The sequence below is a fragment of the Phyllostomus discolor genome, chromosome 8, assembly GCF_004126475.2.
Source record: "Phyllostomus discolor isolate MPI-MPIP mPhyDis1 chromosome 8, mPhyDis1.pri.v3, whole genome shotgun sequence".
Lineage (NCBI taxonomy): Eukaryota > Metazoa > Chordata > Mammalia > Chiroptera > Phyllostomidae > Phyllostomus > Phyllostomus discolor.
The window spans coordinates 69,046,561-69,064,050 of record NC_040910.2 but is presented as its reverse complement, the minus strand read 5'-3'; the positions used below and the strand labels follow the sequence as shown (position 1 = coordinate 69,064,050).

At 48.9% G+C, this 17,490-nt stretch overlaps 1 protein-coding gene across 3 annotated transcripts in view; it reads right to left on the bottom strand.

Moving 5' to 3' along the window:
- The window catches only part of GAS7 (growth arrest specific 7), a 207,048-nt gene that overhangs the window by 101,902 nt on the left and 87,656 nt on the right, over positions 1 to 17,490 (bottom strand). The window contains exon 1 of one of the 3 annotated variants that reach the window (XM_028534592.2): positions 8,536 to 8,705. The exons of the other annotated variants lie outside the window; for them this stretch is intronic. The gene's annotated coding sequence lies outside the window, so the exon portion shown is untranslated. Of the gene's footprint in view, positions 1 to 8,535; positions 8,706 to 17,490 lie in introns of those variants that run through there. 3 annotated transcript variants of the gene reach the window in all.

Sequence of the window (17,490 nt, the reverse complement as noted above, 5' to 3'; positions counted from 1 at the left end):
AAGTGAAAAAGACCAAGAAATAAAGAAGCAGTATATCTTTAAGAAGTGTTCCATTAGAAAAGACCAGAATAGATTAAAATCAATAATCGATCACAACATAATAAAAAATCATTTTAAAATCATGCAAGTGCTAGGAAGTGCTAGAAGAGAAATCCTACTGAAGTCAAAGTTTTTGAGGACATGTTCATTTTTTTATTACTAAGGATGATCAATAAACAGTTGTTGAATGGTGGAACAAACTGAATTGCAAATACAAGTTTCTGTCTCAAAAGTTTGAGATCTAAGACATACACATCTAGGCAAGTTGTATCAATATTTCATGTGCAAGAAAGAAGGTTCTCTTAGACATGCAAGTGAGGATCCACCCACTACTCTCCAGACGCTGAGAGAGAAAGCCTGATGAGGAAGATGGCAGTGGGGATAAATGTCCCTGTGGATTGTTTCTTCCCCAGTGCAGGCCCCCGGCCCAGAAGCCCAATGAACTATGTGCCACCTGGTAGGTCTTCCAGCACAGGGTGAAGCTTGGGGGCCTAGCATATCACCTTCTCTGCTTCCGCCATGATGGAACCAGAATACATGCTTCTCCTGCAACGTCCTTCAGGGCCAGCACAGAGGAAACCTCTGGCCACATGCAGGGGGCTCTCGCAGTTGATGCTGCCTTTTCCATCCACACACATGTGGGCAACGCGGGAACTATGGAGGCTCTGGGACACTGTGCTGGGAGAAGCACTGAACAAAAAGTCTTTGTTCCTCCCTCCACCCAAGCCACGCTGTGTTGTGTAGAACACCAGAGTGGCCACTTGCATTGCCTGGGGACTTGAGTAATGATTTTCTGCATATTTAAAACTCATTTTAAATGAACCAAGTCTTTTCTCCCTCCCATAAATCAGTAAAGACTAATAAACCACCCAGTGACCGCTGTTTTCGCTCATCAAAACCCTCTTTTATATCATCTTCTAAGAGCTGTTCCTGCTTTAGAAATCGGAGTACGCAGCATGATCTCAACTATGGAAAATAATGCTCTCCCCATTCCGAATGAAGAACTAAGGAAACACACAGAAATGTTAACAAGGGCTATCTTTGTATTGTGGGATTCCTGTGGCTGTTTTAATTGTACTATTAATTTTATTACATTAAAAATTTTTATTTTTTTAAGTAAAAATAAAATTTTAACTTTTAAAATGTCTTCATTACTTTTACAATCAGAAAAAGACCACAATCCCCCAAAATCAACATATACACCATATGATCCCAGATATGTGAACAAACATATACGGTAAGAAGGGGGAAAGAATGTTACATATTTTTTTATTATTTCTGCTTTTCTGTATTTTTAAGTTTTCTGTGATGAGCATATTAATTTTAACACATTTAAAAAATACTTATTCTACCATGTAATAATGTATGAATATAGTGTTATTTAAAATACTTAGATAGTGGGGAAGGGTGGGGGGAAAGGCAGAAAACTGTACTTGAACAATAATAAAATAAGTTAAAAATTTTAAAAAGTTAGATAAAAATTGGAAAAAAATAAAATACTTAGATACTGTTTGCAGGAAAATCCCCCTTGACGTACCCCATCTCACTTGCCATCCCCTAAAATGAAGACTGTTGATCAGATTAGGATTTTTTAAATTATGTGTCAAATGGCAGGAAGACTTCGGGGGTGTGTTTTTAAGAAACTGAACTTCAGATAAAATGAGCAAAAGTAAAGAACATTCCCAAAATTACAGATGAAAGGGAGCTCAGAAATCATTTGGTCCCGTGTTGCCATTTAACAGACTGGGAAGCCGAGCCTCAGAGACAGACGGGGATTGGACACCAAGGGTCCGCCGTCCCAAAGCAGAGGTCCCTCCCTCTCCCTCTTCGGCAGCCCTGCATCTTGGTGCTGGCGTTGCCATCATGGCTAAAGGGTCAGATGTCATGGCAGAAGCCAGAGCCCCGCCTAGGATGGCTCCTGGGCCGACCCCAACACTGTTCTGTGCAAGGTGACCCATCGTCCATCAGTCTGGCTTTCTGTTCACCCTGAGCTCGTCCCTTGTTTGTGGCCAGTGAGCTCCCTGAAGGGAGGGGGACTAGAGAGGAAACATCTGTGCACACAAGAGGAGTGAAGTCATAGCACACTTGATTTTCCCTTTGGCAGATCTTCTTCTGCCTATTTTTTTCCCCACTCATTGAAACTCCATTCCAACAAGGGAGCCTGGAAGATTCCAGAAACTTCTGGCAACCACAACCTCCACACTCTGAGAGGGATTCTAAAACAAGGTGTGCATGGATGTGTTGGGATGCGAGTTTGGGTAAGAAACAAGCTACAACCCCCTGCAAATCACTCAATTGCCTGCAGACACCCATTTGCTTGTCCTCAAACCCAGGTTTCAGTCTTGAGCCAGGCACAGAGGAAGTTCAGTGTAGGTGCTATGGCTTACCAGCCATAAAACCTCAGAAGTCATGTCCCCTCTTTTACCCTCATTTTTTTTCTTTTCTACATGTAGAAATGGAAATACCACCACCTGCTTCACTGAGTTCTTGTAAAGAGTTTAGGGCTGAAACCATGGTAGATACTCTGTGATACTAGCCTTGCCCCATCCTTCCTGTCCCTGTTCAATCGCTGAGCAACCTTTGAGGAAAGGCTGCATCAGTGGACGTCATCAACACTGAGTCGTTCCCATTGCACAGCCCGGGATTTCCCAACAGCCCAAGCTAACCTCTCCACAATGACACACTCTAACTTTTCTGACATAGACTGAGCTTGTCACGGGAGCCAGAGACAGGGAGTATGAAGTGGAATTACAACGCTCAGTGGACAAGACTAGAGTATATAAGACTGTGGAGCCAAGAACAACCACTGGGGCCACTAGAAAGCAGGCGACCCCCGCCACAAACCAGACGAAGACCAACACACCCTGGGTAAGAGCTGCAAACCAACCAGAACAAGGTCCTGGCTGCCTCCCTGGGGCTGCCTGCCCATTTGAACTCTGCTGCCATCACCAAGGGTACCCCAGAGAGCACCCCTTACACTTGAGCTCCTAAAAATGAGACTGGTTGGATTATAGGAAGGGCAAAGGTTAGGTTTCTTTTTTCCTCCACTGCACATCCGCAAAGCCGATTCTGCAGCCTGTACTTCACACTGGATATTTTTAGTGTTCTTCATTGCTGGAGCATTGTCTACTGTGGGCCAGGACCTTGTACATACTGTAGCTTATCTGATCCTTATGAGAACGTCAGGAGAGAAGCATTCTTATTTTCATCTTATAATTAAATAAACTGAGGTCTTACAACTAACAAGACACAGACCGTGTGAACCCAGAGCCCTGTGTCCAAGGCTAGGGTCATTCCCCCACTGGAGCCGAGGCTCCTCTGCAGTGTGTCCTGTAGTCCTCTGCCCAAAGGCAAATACTCCTGGTAGAAGTTACAGTTGAAGCCATGATCAGCCAAGACCCTAATTATCAATTTCACACAGGAGAAGGTAATGGCCCATTGTCAGCGGGGAGCCTCATTAACTGCAGGCAGAGGTGCAAGGGGAGAGCAGGAAAGTGCCAAGGTCAGTACCGCCACAGCAAAGAGCCCTGACCAGCACCCATGGCGAAATGACACCTGAAAGAATGTCAGTTTGAGCTGGCAGAGCTTGGAGCTTGGGCAGGCAGCCCCCACCCATCCACATAAAGCAAGAAGACAAGGCCACTTCAAAGCTCAGCTCCTGTGCTAGGCTGAAATCTGGAGCTGGGGTTCAATGCTCCAGCTGGGATGGGAGCCCCTCTTGCTCTGCCTAGGGGCCAGGCTGGTCACTCCTTGCTATCTCCTGGGACGTGCGGCCCCCACCCCAGCCAGCCTCCCTCTCATGTAGGCTGTCCACGCCTCACCTCCATGGCTGCACATGTTTGGGTGGCAGGCATCACCCCTGTTGTCTGAGCTCCCCAAGTTCCCAGATGCAGAAAAGGTACCCATGAAGGATGTGTTGAATAGATGGAGTCCCCCAAGTCTCTGAGTAGGATTTGTCAGCCCATTGAGAAAGAGGGCCTCTTACTTTGCTGGGGCTACCTGGGCACTGAGGTGAGGGCAGGGGAAGAGGAGAGACAGGACAATGAAGGGAGGAGCAGTGCCCGCGCCTTTATCTGTTTTATACAGGACAGGGTCTGACATCCTGAAGTGCTGTCAGAGGTCCCCAAATCACAAATGAACAGAACTGGGGGGGTCATCAATGGCTTGGCTGGGGTCTCTGAAACCAGCCTCTCCTGGGCCTAGAGCCCTCCAGGTACCATGTTTTGCCATGTATAATGCACACTTTTTTGCCCAAATTTTTGAGGAGAAAATAAGGATGCACATTATACAGGGGTAGTACTAATTCTCTATCTATATAAATGTTTTTAATTCTTTTATTTATACTTATGTGTTAAAAGTGTAACTCTAGAAAGCAATAATGGTATCTGTATGCAAAATAATACCCTGGAATATGATCATCGGTTTTACACATAAATAAAAAATTGCATTAAAAAATTAAAACGAAAGCTTTTTTCCCTGAAAATTTGGCCCCAAAATGTGTGTGTGCATTGTATGCAGGAACATGGCACACATGGCAAAATACGGTAAATACATCTGGAAAAACTTGACTCTTGGCTTGCTTGGACTGTCCACTAAAATAATTAAGCCAGTATCCAGAGAGGCAGTGGACAGAAGTCGAGTGATCAGCTGAGACAACAGCTATCTGAGTTATCAGTGCTGGGCTTGAAATGTGTGTGTGAGGTTGGCTTTTACCCATACAGTTTTAAAGAAATGGCATGTTATTTTCACCTCAGGCCAAGCAGCCCACAATGCCTGCTCATCTTTGATAAGCTTGGGCCACTGGCTGGATCTCTCCTGATGTGATTCAATTCCCTGGACTTGTTTGCTACAGTCATACCCTGCATCTCCCCTGGGAAGCTGGCCTGGTGACCATCTATCTCTCAGGACAGCTGAAGGGACCCACGAATGGAAGTGCCGACTAGGTGGGAGCTGGACAAAAAGGGACTGGGACTAGTTGAGATCCCATAGCTGGCAGGACTCCTCCAGCCCTTGAAGCACACTCAGAACTCTGCCTGGAGCCTGCAGGGTGGAGCCCTTAACTCCTCTCAGGCTAGGGGTCCCCACTTTCCTCCTTTCTGAGTCTTAAAGGATGGGGAGTGGCCACAACAGGTATAGGCATCCTACCAGGCCGCAGAACAGTGGTTCTGAACCTACCACTTTTCCACTATACCAGAAGGGCCATCACTACACACTGCTGGACCCTCCATGTTTCTGAGTCAGCAGGTTTGCGTGGCGCCCAACAACCTGCATTTCTAACAGGTTCCTAAGTGATGCTGCTGCTGGTTCAGGAATCACATCTCGAGAACCACCGATTTCAAGGGGAAAAAAATGAGCCTGTTCTTCCTCCATCTCTAGAAAATTGATCTTTAGGAGACTGATAAATTTAGTTTCAGAAAGAAATAGACTCTTAAACATCTTGAAAAACATGGTCTTCTTGTCTTCCCTCTTTTCATAGACATGGGATATATTTCACATTTCCCTAAACATAAGAAAAACATCACAAGTCAAACAAATAGTGGCAACTGACCTCTCTGAAGCTGCTGTGCAGAGCTAGGGATGGCACAGATGGGTGGGGACTGTGGCAAACTGGCAGAACTGCCACACGCATCCTCAGCATAGTGTTGCCATGAGGACCACAGCTGGCTCAGTGTTGCCAAAGCTACCATTTTTGCAAAAAAGCTGATAATCTGGAATGTGAAATTGGCTGATTTTTTCGGTGCTGGTAACCATCCCCAAAGCTTCTACATGAAACCAGGGGCAAAAACAAAAACAAAACCTACACCCAAGAAACCCCACAGTTCTGCTCTTGATTTTGCCCATTGGCCACCAGTGTGGAATTCCTAGTTTTAATTGTTGGGTATCTGCATAAGCAGCCATTTGGAGAGTGAGCTCCCTGGTATTAAAGGCGTGAATACCACTGTCCTAAACTGAAAGTATGAATTAGCACTTCCACCCTTATGCCAAGACCTCTTCCTCCCAACACATCCTGGTGGGTGTGGCAGGAGGCCAGCTTCTGGGGTGTTGGTGCACATTTTTCAAGGGTTACAAATGTGAGGCTTGCCCCCTCTCACCCTGGAGCTGGACACCCCAACCTGGGTCTAGCCTTCCTTGCCGTGGACATACAGGACAAGGTTTCTGGGGCAGAAGGGACCCTAAAAAATCTGTCCTACTCTGTCCATGGAAAAGCGCTCCCTCATCAGCTGATGAGAGTTCGGAAGGAGAGGTGGGGTGGGAGGGGGCTGAATAAAACAGCTGAAGGAGTGAGGCGTATCGCAGCAGCTGGGGACACAGGCAGGGAAGCTGATCAGAGGCAAAGCGGTGCACTGAGCAGGGATTCAGGTTGAAGTGAAAGGGGACACAGGAGCCTGGGGGAGGACAGATGCACATCCCTGGGGTCCACAGTGAAATGACACAGTTGCCACAAAAAGCAGAGTCCCATGGGGGAACAAGACTTAACGGCTGAATGCCAGCCCCTTGGAACATGCCTGGTGGGGAGGGAGGTTGGATCATCTCTCCTGGGAGGAGTGTGGAATCCAAACGTACAGGGCTGTGGGGCACAGGAACCTGTGTCCTGGGGCTGGAGGGAGGAGCACAGGGGGAGCAGGGCAGTCGCCATCAGAATCACAAGCATCCTCAGTCCGCTGCTGGGAGCTCTCCCCCTGACCCCAGGCCCTGGGAGGAGGGGCTGCCACCTTGGGCTCAGCTGGCCGGCTGGTCCCCGTCTGTGCTGCCCACTACACCATGTCAGTTCCTTGGAAGGGGGCCTGCAAGGGACCCCCCCCCCCCCCCACTGAGAACCACGCCTTCTCCTCCCAGTCTTTCCTTGGAAAGGAAACTCACAGTCCCCTGCAGGAGAGAGTTCAGGTTCATTGGGTCACCACCACTGAAGGCCAGCAGTTTTCATACATTTGCTCTGGAAGTCTGACGCACAGTAAAAAGCATATTTTACTTTACAACCCAATACACACACAAAGCAAAATTTTCATGTCGCCATACTCCCCTGCCCACGTGCAACACACTCTGGTGTCTTCCCATCTCACCTTTGTGCTGGTTAACACAGAGTACACCCATGATGTGGTTCGTGACTCAAGGTTCAAAAAACACCGAGTTACCCAGTCCCAGTCTACTTTTTAAGAATCTCCTCCATGACCGCCTTTTATAGGAATCAGAAATTCCTACAAGGAAACCCTTTGCTCCACTCTTCCTGACCTGCCCAGCCCCTGTAGGCTGTACACCACCCAGACACTAGATTATAATCATACACAGCTTCTCTTCTCAAGAACATGGTCCAGGCCTTCAGACACAGTTCACCTCAAATACTTGTTGAGTGATGTGATAGCAGAAAAAGCCAGAAGGAGATTCCCAAAGGCAGTGACACTGCGCTGTGTCTGGCAGCACACCCTGAAGGCCAATCTTTGGAGGTCTCTGTTGCTGGCAGCACCCTCTCCCTGTCCTGGGGACACACATGAGGATGCCTGATGGTTTCCACACGGCCTTGCCCTCAGACACGTCCCCCCCATCGGGACCCGAGCCATGTCCTCGACGGGTTTCCTTGGACTGTGACGTGAGCCCCTCCCCGGCATGCGGGGGGAAGACCTCGCACCCGGGGCTTAGGCAGGGAAATGGAGCCTCAGAAACACTGACACAAGTGTCACCCAGGAAGTGGCTGAATCCACACAAATTCCCATTTTCCAGGCTCTGACTTTCATGCTCTTTGCAGAAACCTAAATGGCTTCTAATTCTGTTATATAATCCTGTGTTCATTACGTGCCCCCAACTTATGACTCAAGAAAGGAACACCACGAGTACACAGTGCTTTCTGCCACCCTGTCACCCCCGTGCATATCTACAAGCTGCCCAGACCCACAACAGAATGTGCACACAGGCACACATGAGGGAGCCGGAGGACTCCTGGGGGTCTGGTGCGTCCCTCTGTTTCTCTGACTGGCTGGGTGACATCCGGCAGAGCATGGCACCTCTCTGAGCTTCTCCCTTATCTAGAGCCCAAAGGAGCCAAGCTTGCTGACTCCCAGGGTTCCTTCCGGGCTTCTCCTAAGAGCTCTACCCACAACATTTGGGGCCATTTGGCCCCAACAGGAACTGGCCACGCTCAGGGATTAAGGAAACACAAACCAGAGGAGGAGGTGAAGATCCAGAACAGGGAACTGAAATAAGTCAAAGGAAGCAAGAAAACCTCACTTTGCACTGAGCTCACCTGAGATACTACCACTGGCCTCCTTTCCAGAGCCTCGGGTGCCCGGGTCCCTGTGCAGCCCAGACTCACTGAAGGAATGAACAGGTGGGTCTGTGGGCAAACAGAATTACCCCCAAAGCGGAGCCAAGCCCCTTCCCAGCAGGAGGCTGTCCAAGGAAGGCCTCCCTTCCACAGGAGTGGCCGGCCCTCAATCTCACCTGCTCCAATGAGCTTTGAGCACCTGCCCTGAAGATTACTGCACGCTGCTTGTTCCAACTCACCTCAGCCCCGCAGTCCCTCCTCTCGCAAATCTGACACACTGGTCATTTTCTGTCACCGGCGCTACATCCGCTGCTTCCCTGTGGCATCAGCTAATTCACTGTGCAAAGCAGCATTTATATATAGAAAGTTGCAGCCACGCAGGTTAGCATTAAAATAGAGACGACGTTGCTGTGGCAACCAAACAAATGATATTCAAAATGAAAGAGAAGTATGCTGCAATGGGGAAAGCATGTCCACAGCCTTCCAGAGCAGCTGCGCCCGGTCCCCCCAGGGCGGGTGGAATGGCCCCAGAGGAGGGACCTTCCCTTCCATGAAACCTCCTCCGCCCCATTAAGTCACTGCTCTGGTTTCTGCTCTGGCAATGGCCCCCTGCACAATTCCTTCCTAAAGCTGACTCCTGCCTGCAGCTGACCCGAGGCCAAGGCACTGATGGAGTATGATGAGCTTGACCAGGTACATCAGTTTGCAAAAGCTGTACTCCTCAAGTCCCAGGGGGAGCAGCCAGTGGCCCTACTGCTGTTAATAAGGATGCTGCTGGGAACAAAGGTGGCTCCCACCACTGCCCTCCACAGGTGAAGAGTCAAGAGGCACCAGTGAGCTGAGCGACGTCAGAAAGGCTGCTTCATCTCTCTGAGCCTCAATATAAAAATAAGAGGGAAGGGGAGATGGAAAAGTAGCCTAGAGCCTTTCACCTCTGTGATTCTGGCACGTGCATTTTCTCTACTTGGTGGCCTCCTTTTCCTACTTTCCTCTTGTTTCCTTCAGCCTTGGGCATGGGACTTCTTAGACCTGCCAGACTTGCCCTGCTATTCTTGGGGTCCCCGATCCCACACAGCAGCCTCTGCTCCCTAGCTCTTCTTCAGCACAGCCACCACCCAGAACGTTCACAGCCTTCAGGTCAAAGGTGCTGGATTCCAGGATTCAAGGACCAGCCAAGAGGCTGGGCCCTTGGACAACTCTCTGAGCCTTTCTGAGACTCATTTACACAAGCTGGACTCAGACATGACATGACCCACAGAGCAACTGGAACTCCAACCCACTGCTGGCAGGAGTGCAGAATGGTGCAGCCACTCTGGAGAGCCGTTTGCAGTTTCCTTTTGAGTTACACATCCGCTTAACCTGTGACCCAGCGAACCCACTCCTCGCATTTACTCAAGACAAATGAAAACACATGTCTACCCGAGGTCATACATGAATGTTCAGAACAGCTTTTTAAAAATAATAATCCCAAACTGGAAACAACCCAAAAGATGACCAATAGGAATTGATGAGCAAACATTAGTACCTCCATACAATGGAATACTGCTTACCAATACAAAGGAACGAACTATTGATACATGCAACAACCTCTGACCAACTCACAGATAGTATGTGGAGAAGCTAGTCTCAAAAGGTACACTGTAAGATCCCATTTATACAACATTCTCAAGAAGACAAAACTGTAGGGGTGGATGATACAGGAGGAGCTGGGTAGGGAGGGTGTGAATGCAGAAGGAGAACATGAGACAGGATCTTGGGGTGATGGAGCTCTCCTGTATCATGCTTGAGGGGGTGGTTGCATAAGTATATATTATTTATTAAAATTCATAGAAATTTATACCCTCCAAAAGTCAATTTTACTGTATGACTATATAAAAAAATAAATGCTACTTTTACCTTGAAAAAGAAAAAATATCAAAGATGATGATACTATCTTTCCACAGAATTATTCAAATCAAAAGTGGGTTCCTTATAGATAAACTGTAAAGTCCTGCAAACTATTAGTTATTAGTCCCACTTCTCATTACAAAGATGCTCTTCTTGCTCAAGAGCAATGGTTCTCAACTGTGGGCCAGCCTCATCAGCATCATCTGAGTTTGTTCGAATATCTGAGCCTCACCCCAGCCCTTCTGAATCAGAAACTCTGCTGTAGGTTTGAATGAGCCCTCCAGGTGAGTGATTGCAGTGCACACTGAAATCTGGGGGCACTGGCCTCCATATACCAATTACCCAGTCAGGCCAGCTCATTATGGAAAGGGCTGGCTGGCTCTTCAACATCAAACTCACAGATACAGATGATGTCTTCCTCCCTCCATGTCCTATTTATTCACTGACTTCCTTTTTCTTCTCTCCCACATCTGCCCTTTGTCTGCCCCCAAGCATGGCCAGCTGTTGCCCTGCAGGGAGGAGCTGAAGGCCATGACTCCATCTGACCACCTTGTGGCCGCAGGTGACATAGAACCACCTGTTTTTTTCAGCCACAACTCCTGGAATGAAGAAAAGTCTCTGTAACCGAAGCTGAGCACCTGGCTGTGCAAGTCCACTCAGAGCTTCTGACCTGGCCCAGCCTGGGCCAGTACCAGAACCGACCTTGCCAGCCCACTTCCCTTAAATCCAATGGGAGCTTGGTGGTTGTCCCAATAAACCCGAGAAAAGCCCAACTTCCTACTTGCCCCAGAACAATAACTTCAAAGCTGTTTCACATGGTTTCTGGCTCCGAAGCCACACAGAGATGATGGATCACAAAGCAGAAATCAGAACCATATGCATTTCATATTCAGCAAAATAAACAGAATTACAGCATCGGGGCTGGGTCCAGAAACCAGGGGGCTGAGTGCTTGGCCCTGAGCCTGGGCCTGTGGCCCTCAGCGCAGGCTGGGCTCCAGCCTCGCCTCCCCTGCAGCACGCCCACAAACAGTGCCTGCTGAGGTTTCTGCCTGCAATGCTGTTTCAGCTGACATTTCAGTGTTTTATGGAGTTTTTATATTCTCTTTTATGATGCAGTTGAAGATAGTTCAGCTTCTTTTTCTAGTTTCATTCAAATGCGCACAAGCACAGACAGGAAGACTGTGCCAGTAATGACAGTGTGACAGCCCCAGGAGCCTCTGGGAGGGTGTGGGGGTGGCAGCTGTGGCCCCCACCCCCTTTTATATCATCTGCTCCTTCCTTGTGGAGCCAACCACGCAGGGTGTGCCCACTTCCAGCCTCACTGTCATCACAAAACAGGGAAAATCCTTCCTCTCTCTGTTTCTAGGCAAACGAGATGGCGTTCCACATAGCCAGGCTTCTGAAACAGGGGCGGTTTTGCTGCACAGGTGACAGAGGGCAGTATCTGGAGATATGTACTGGTTGTCAGGATGGGGACCAAGGATGTGGTATATCAATTTCCAGTTGCTGCTGTACCACATTACCACAGACTCGGTGGCTCAAGATGACACTACAAATTTATTACCTGAGAGGTCTGTAGTTCAGTAATATATCTCACTGGGCTAAAATCAAGGTGTTGGCAGAGCTGCATTCCCCATGGAGGCTCTAGGGAGGAATCTATTCCCTGGTCTTTTCCGGCTTCCAGGAGCAAGTGCATTCCTTGGCTTGTGGCCCCTCCTCCACCCTCCAAGACTGCAGTGGTGGGTCAGGTCCTTTTCACACTGCCATCTCTCTGGTTCTCTTGTTTCTGTCTTCTTCCTCTTATGGGACTTCTGTAATGATATTGGGCCCACTGGATAATCCAGGGTAATCTCCCCATCTCAAAGTCAGCTGATTTGCAACCTTAATTCTATATGCAAGTTCAATTCCTCCTTGCCATGTAGCCAAACACTCACAGGTTGCAGGATATGAGCATCTTTTGTGGGGAGAGAGGGTCATTACTGTGCCTATTGTAGGGGGCCACTGGCATCCAGTAAGTTGGGTCCAGAGATGTTGCCAACATCCTACAATGCACAGGATTATGCCCACAAAAATGTATCATCCAGCCCAAAATGTCAATAGTGCCAAAGCTGAGAAAGCCTGGTACACCCTAACACTGACCGTGTCTTAGTTGGCTCCTAGGAACCGTGACTCTAGTTCATTTCCACACATGGGTCAACTGTGGGACTTTTGGAGATCACAGGGAAGCTCTGACCCACAATTGAGGAGAAACATTCATACTATTCTAGTAAATATTTTCAAGTAGATTCTCTAACTGTTCTGGAAACATCCTCAAATGATTCTTCTTTGACACACAGAAAATATACACAAACGTTAAAAACGTAAAATGCATCTTGCTTATAGAAGGGGCATGGACACCTCACTCTCTTTATGTCAATAATTTCAAATAACAGGCTAATTCAGCTTGGCTACTGGGTTGCCCTATGGTCTCAGAAATTCCTGAATTAGTCAGTAGAGCTGCTCATGCCCCTAGTCTCTCTCCCCTTGCCCAGGGGTGCTGAGCCACCACTAGCCAATGAACATTCCCAATGACCCTGCATATCTCAGTCCCCACCCCAAATGCCCTCTTGCCCCAGTGCTCCTATGGGTACCCAAGGGAGTCCTGCCTTCTGTGGGTAAGGTCTGCAGCAGCTAGGACTGCCTGTGGGAGGGAAAAACTACTCAAGAGGCCCTGCCCAGCCCTAAAGACAGCAGGGGGCTATCCCCCTACAAAGGATGGTCCCCTAGCAAAGCTCCCCCCAGTCCCACCCTGTGGTCCCATTGGTTGGCAGGGTTTCCCAGAATGGATGAAGGGGGCAACAGAGGGTGACTTTGTGATTTCATGGGGACTCCCCTGCAGGGACAGGCAGGCAGTCTGCTAATACCACTTTCTGTCATTCTGACAAAATGAGTCCCTGCTTCCCCCCACCTCCACCAAAAGGATGAGCAGAGGCAAAGCAGCACCCAGTGTGTGTGCATCCAGGTGTCCCTAATACCCCAGGTGAATCCCTGCTATCTTGCGATCTCTGCTGAGCACAGTGAGGCACTTGTTTTAACTTCTCTGTTGCAATTCTCCAGCATCTTTTCCAAAACCACATCTCTGTTCTAAAGCATGGAAGCAATGGCTCTAACAAAGCCCTGACATGACATCTGAGATTCTTTGGGGCTTGGGACCACCAGTGTCAAGGTGTCATCTGTAGAGCACATTGTGTTTGTTCACTGGTCCATCCAACAAATGTTCTTTGTGCGTCTCTTATGCACTAGATACCCTGTGCTAGACAGAGGGCCTTGTCTGCAGGGAGCTTAAATCACAGGGAGAATGGTAAGACCCTGCTCTAAAAATGTATGTGCATTAATATTCACACTGATGTTAGAGGCATACCACCTTAAATTTTTGGAAAATTACAACCACAGCAGTAAATGCGTATGTGACATTCACTCATTTAATCCCCACCACCCCTCTGTGTGGTAGGTTCAGTAATTATAATTATACCCACTACACGGGAGCAAACTGAGGTTCAAATTATTAGTAGCTGGCCCCAGGAGTGTGTGTGCATTTACAGCTAGTAAGTGGCAGCTCTGGCACTGGACCCCAGTTGAAACTGAGGTTTGTCAGGGAGCACGCCCAAGGTGTCACCCTTAACAGTAACATCGAAGGAGGGCAGAGCTAGCACATCTGGCTCTGAGACTCCTGGTGCATCACCTCTCCTTTAACCTGCTCACCATGACAGCTACCTGACCAACACCTAGCACAGATCACTGGCTGGTGACCCTCCCTGGCCCAGTGCTCCTTTAGGGCACCCATGTCTGGGGCTCCCACTTCCAAGGGCCAGAGGAAATGCTGCAGCCATAGCAGTTCCTTTGTTGCTGTCTCCCTACTGAGTCACTGTCCTCCAAAGACTGTTGCCAAAGAGAGCGTCATTGTAGCAGGAGTGCTCATCCCACTTCCCTTTTCCATTTCCCAAACAGGGCTTTCACCAGATCCAACATTAATCATGTAAATGCCAGCTGAAGTTCAAAGATGCTTCAGTGGGATTTTCCAATACAACAGCCCAGCAGCGGCAGTTACTACAGCTGCAGTTTCTCAGCGCTCTCACCCAGCCTCTCTTTTGGGACCTCCCAAGTCAGCTTCTTCCTCTCCCATTGTGTGTGGGGCTATGGGTCTGGTTTTCACACTTGGGATTATTGTGGTGGAGCAAAAGCAGTAATGGTATTATTTGGCATTTCCAAGCACATGATGGGTCATACGGTGGCCTGACTGGTGTTTTACCAGCCTCAGGAACCACAAGGCTGGCAGCAAACATTATCTTACTTTGTAAATGTAATTAAATTAAGGATTTTGAGATGAGAAGATCATTCTGGATGATCCAGCTGGGTCCTGATGGCCGCCCCAAACGCCCTGACAAGAGGGAGGCAGAGGAAGATTTTACGACACACAGAAGAGAAGGAGTATGCTCAGGCAGTCAGAGACCACAGGGATGTGGCCACAAGCTAAGGGCTGCCAGCAGCCACCAGGAGTTGGAAGAGGCTCGCGGCAGCTATCTGCTACGTGTGCCTGCCCCACAGCCAGGTGCACCCCTGCTTCCTGATTTTCCTTCGGGGAAGTACCTTTCCTCCACCCTTCCAAAAAGCAATTCCATCCCCAGGGCCATGGTGATTAGTTAGGGATGAGCAGGTGATCCAAGTCAGTCATCTGAGGTTCAGTCCCTGGACTCTGGTTGGACTTATTGGGGAAAGGAAGTAATATTACCATAGGAGGGAAGGCTGAAGCTGCTGACACTTTGCAGGAAAAACCTCCCTGAGAATGGAGCCAATGCAGAAGAAAAGGGGCTGGTGGGGAAGAGAGGGAGGAAAGCAGGGAAAGACAACACACTGGGCTGGTGCTGTGCAGCCCCTCCATCAAGCTGTGCTGGAAGCTGATGCTGTGGGAATGTTTCAGTTGCATGAGCCTATCAATTCCCTTTTTGTTAGAGGCCAATTTGAGTGGGATTTCTGTAACATGTATTAGGAAGGGCTCTAATGTTCCCTTCCTAAAGGCCAGGGCATAACACCTTGGCAAAAACCCTAAAGGACATAAAGTAGACCGGAGATTCAGACCCTTCCTTCAGCCTGTACTGGCGGGTGAGCTCTTCTCCCAAAGATACATGCATTTCTGAACACCCCCTTCCCCCCAACCCCATATTAGTTTCCTATGGCCATTGTAAAAAATTATCACAAATGGCATAAAACAACAGGAATATCTTCTCTCAGAGTTCTGGAGGCCAGAAATCTAGATCTATGTCACCGAACAGAAGTCAAGGTGTTGGCAGGACCCTGTCCCCCAAAGGCTCTAGGGGAGAACCCAGTCCTGGCCTCTTCCAGCTCCCAGTGGCTGCCGCCTGCCCTTAGCTTGTGGCCTCATCACTCCACCCCTTCCTCCCTCATCATACACACTCCTCCTCTTCTGTGTATAGTGATCCTCCCTCTGCCTCCCTCTTATAAGGGCACTTGAGACTGTATTTAGGCCCCAGATGAATAATCCAGGAAAACCTCCTCTCAAAATCCTTAATTTAATTACATCTGCAAAGACCCTTTTTCCAAAGAGCATAATGTCACCAAATTCCAGGGTTTGCGAGGTGAACATATGTTTGGGAGACATTGCCAGCTGCTCCAGGTCTGGCCAAGACAGACTGTATATGAATGTGGATGTGGATGAGACACGTCACTGTTCATACCTCCAATTGTTAGGCAAATGGTTTCTGGTGCTTCAGGGCACCCACACCATTTTAAGAAGCATGTGGCTCAGTGACAGCCAGTTCACCCCATGGAGAGGTGGTTCCTTATCACCCAAAAGGAATGTTGTCCCAAAAATAAGTAGGCCCATTAAGTTGTTTATTACCTTAGAATCTATAGCTCTTAACAAGCAAGTGAAGCTTGGTACAAGCTACCCGTGGCCCTGGGGGCTGTCTGTGTCAAACCCCCATCCCTCTTCTGCACAAAGACCTCCATCTCGCTGCCACCCACAACTCTGCTTCTGTCTGAAAGTTCCCTTCCTGAACTCTGTTTAACTTGGGACTGGTCAGCCTCTTTCTTCAGTCTCTCAGCCTCATCCTCTTTTGGAGGTCAGCTCCTGAACACTTCAGGAAATTTTTCCCAATACCAGTGCCTTGCAAAGTCCTGGCTGGGTCCCCACAGAATCATGGGACCAACTAGGCAAGTTGCGTGGCACTAGGGATATAACAGGAACGTTGGGAAAATGGGCTCAGTGCAGAAGATAGGCAAGAGAACAGAACGCCAGGCACAGCTAAGCAGGAGGTAGCCTCAGCAGGACAGCTGTTCAGGGGCACGTGGGGCACTGGAGTCGGGGCCTGGCTACTTGGGTATGGAATGCAACCTGACCTCAGAGTAAGATGAAAATAATTAGAATGCTCCCCACATGCACCCTAATTTTCCCAGTGGCCAGGAGATCTGTGGGATAGGGTAGGGTGGAGAGGAATCTTCTGTATTGGAAGCAGGTAGGGGGGAAATTGTGGGAGAGCAAGAGAGGGTGACAGGAAGCCAAGCACACCTGAGACTGTTTCTTACAACTCAACCGATTCTGACCCACAGCTGTTGTAAAGGGGGCTTTGGCTTCTCAGGGGTGGGTGGTGGTCCATGCCAGAGGCACCTGAGAGAAGGAAGGGGAAGGGCTGGCCACAGTTGGAGAGAACAGGAGCCTGCTGATGCAGGTGCTCATCACAGAGGGCACAGGAGGTATTCCTGCACTCCCACCCCGACCCTGGGGAGAACAGAGGCTGGTCAGGGTACAAGGGTATCAGGCTGGGGAATACTATTGTGTCTAAGCTGGTGGCTGCTGCTGACCATCCCTACGCCCACCCCACTGCACGGGACTCAAGCAGCTGGGAGAAAGTCCCTTAGCTCTGACCACATCCCCAAGCCTACGCTTGTGAAGTGGAAGTGCTGTGTCAGGAACCACACAAAAGGAAGGGCAGAGCACCTCTAGGGAAACATCACGGTCAAAGCCATACTCTGGAGCTTCCGCTGTGGTCTGCAGACCTGGCTTGTGTAGCGATGCGGAACTCGGGGGTTTCCCAAAGTGCACAGGTTCCCGAAACACACACCACACCGAGAGGATGCCTTAGGTAATGCACCAGATGACGCAGCTGGTCGAAGAGGCTCGTTTTTAAGCAGTTATATTTACTTTAGGAAAGACCATATAACTAGTACATAGAGCCTGTGACATCATGTCATTCTGCAAGCTGGCTATGATCTGCTTTGACTGGCTCCTCGGGGGCCACTGAATGTTGAAG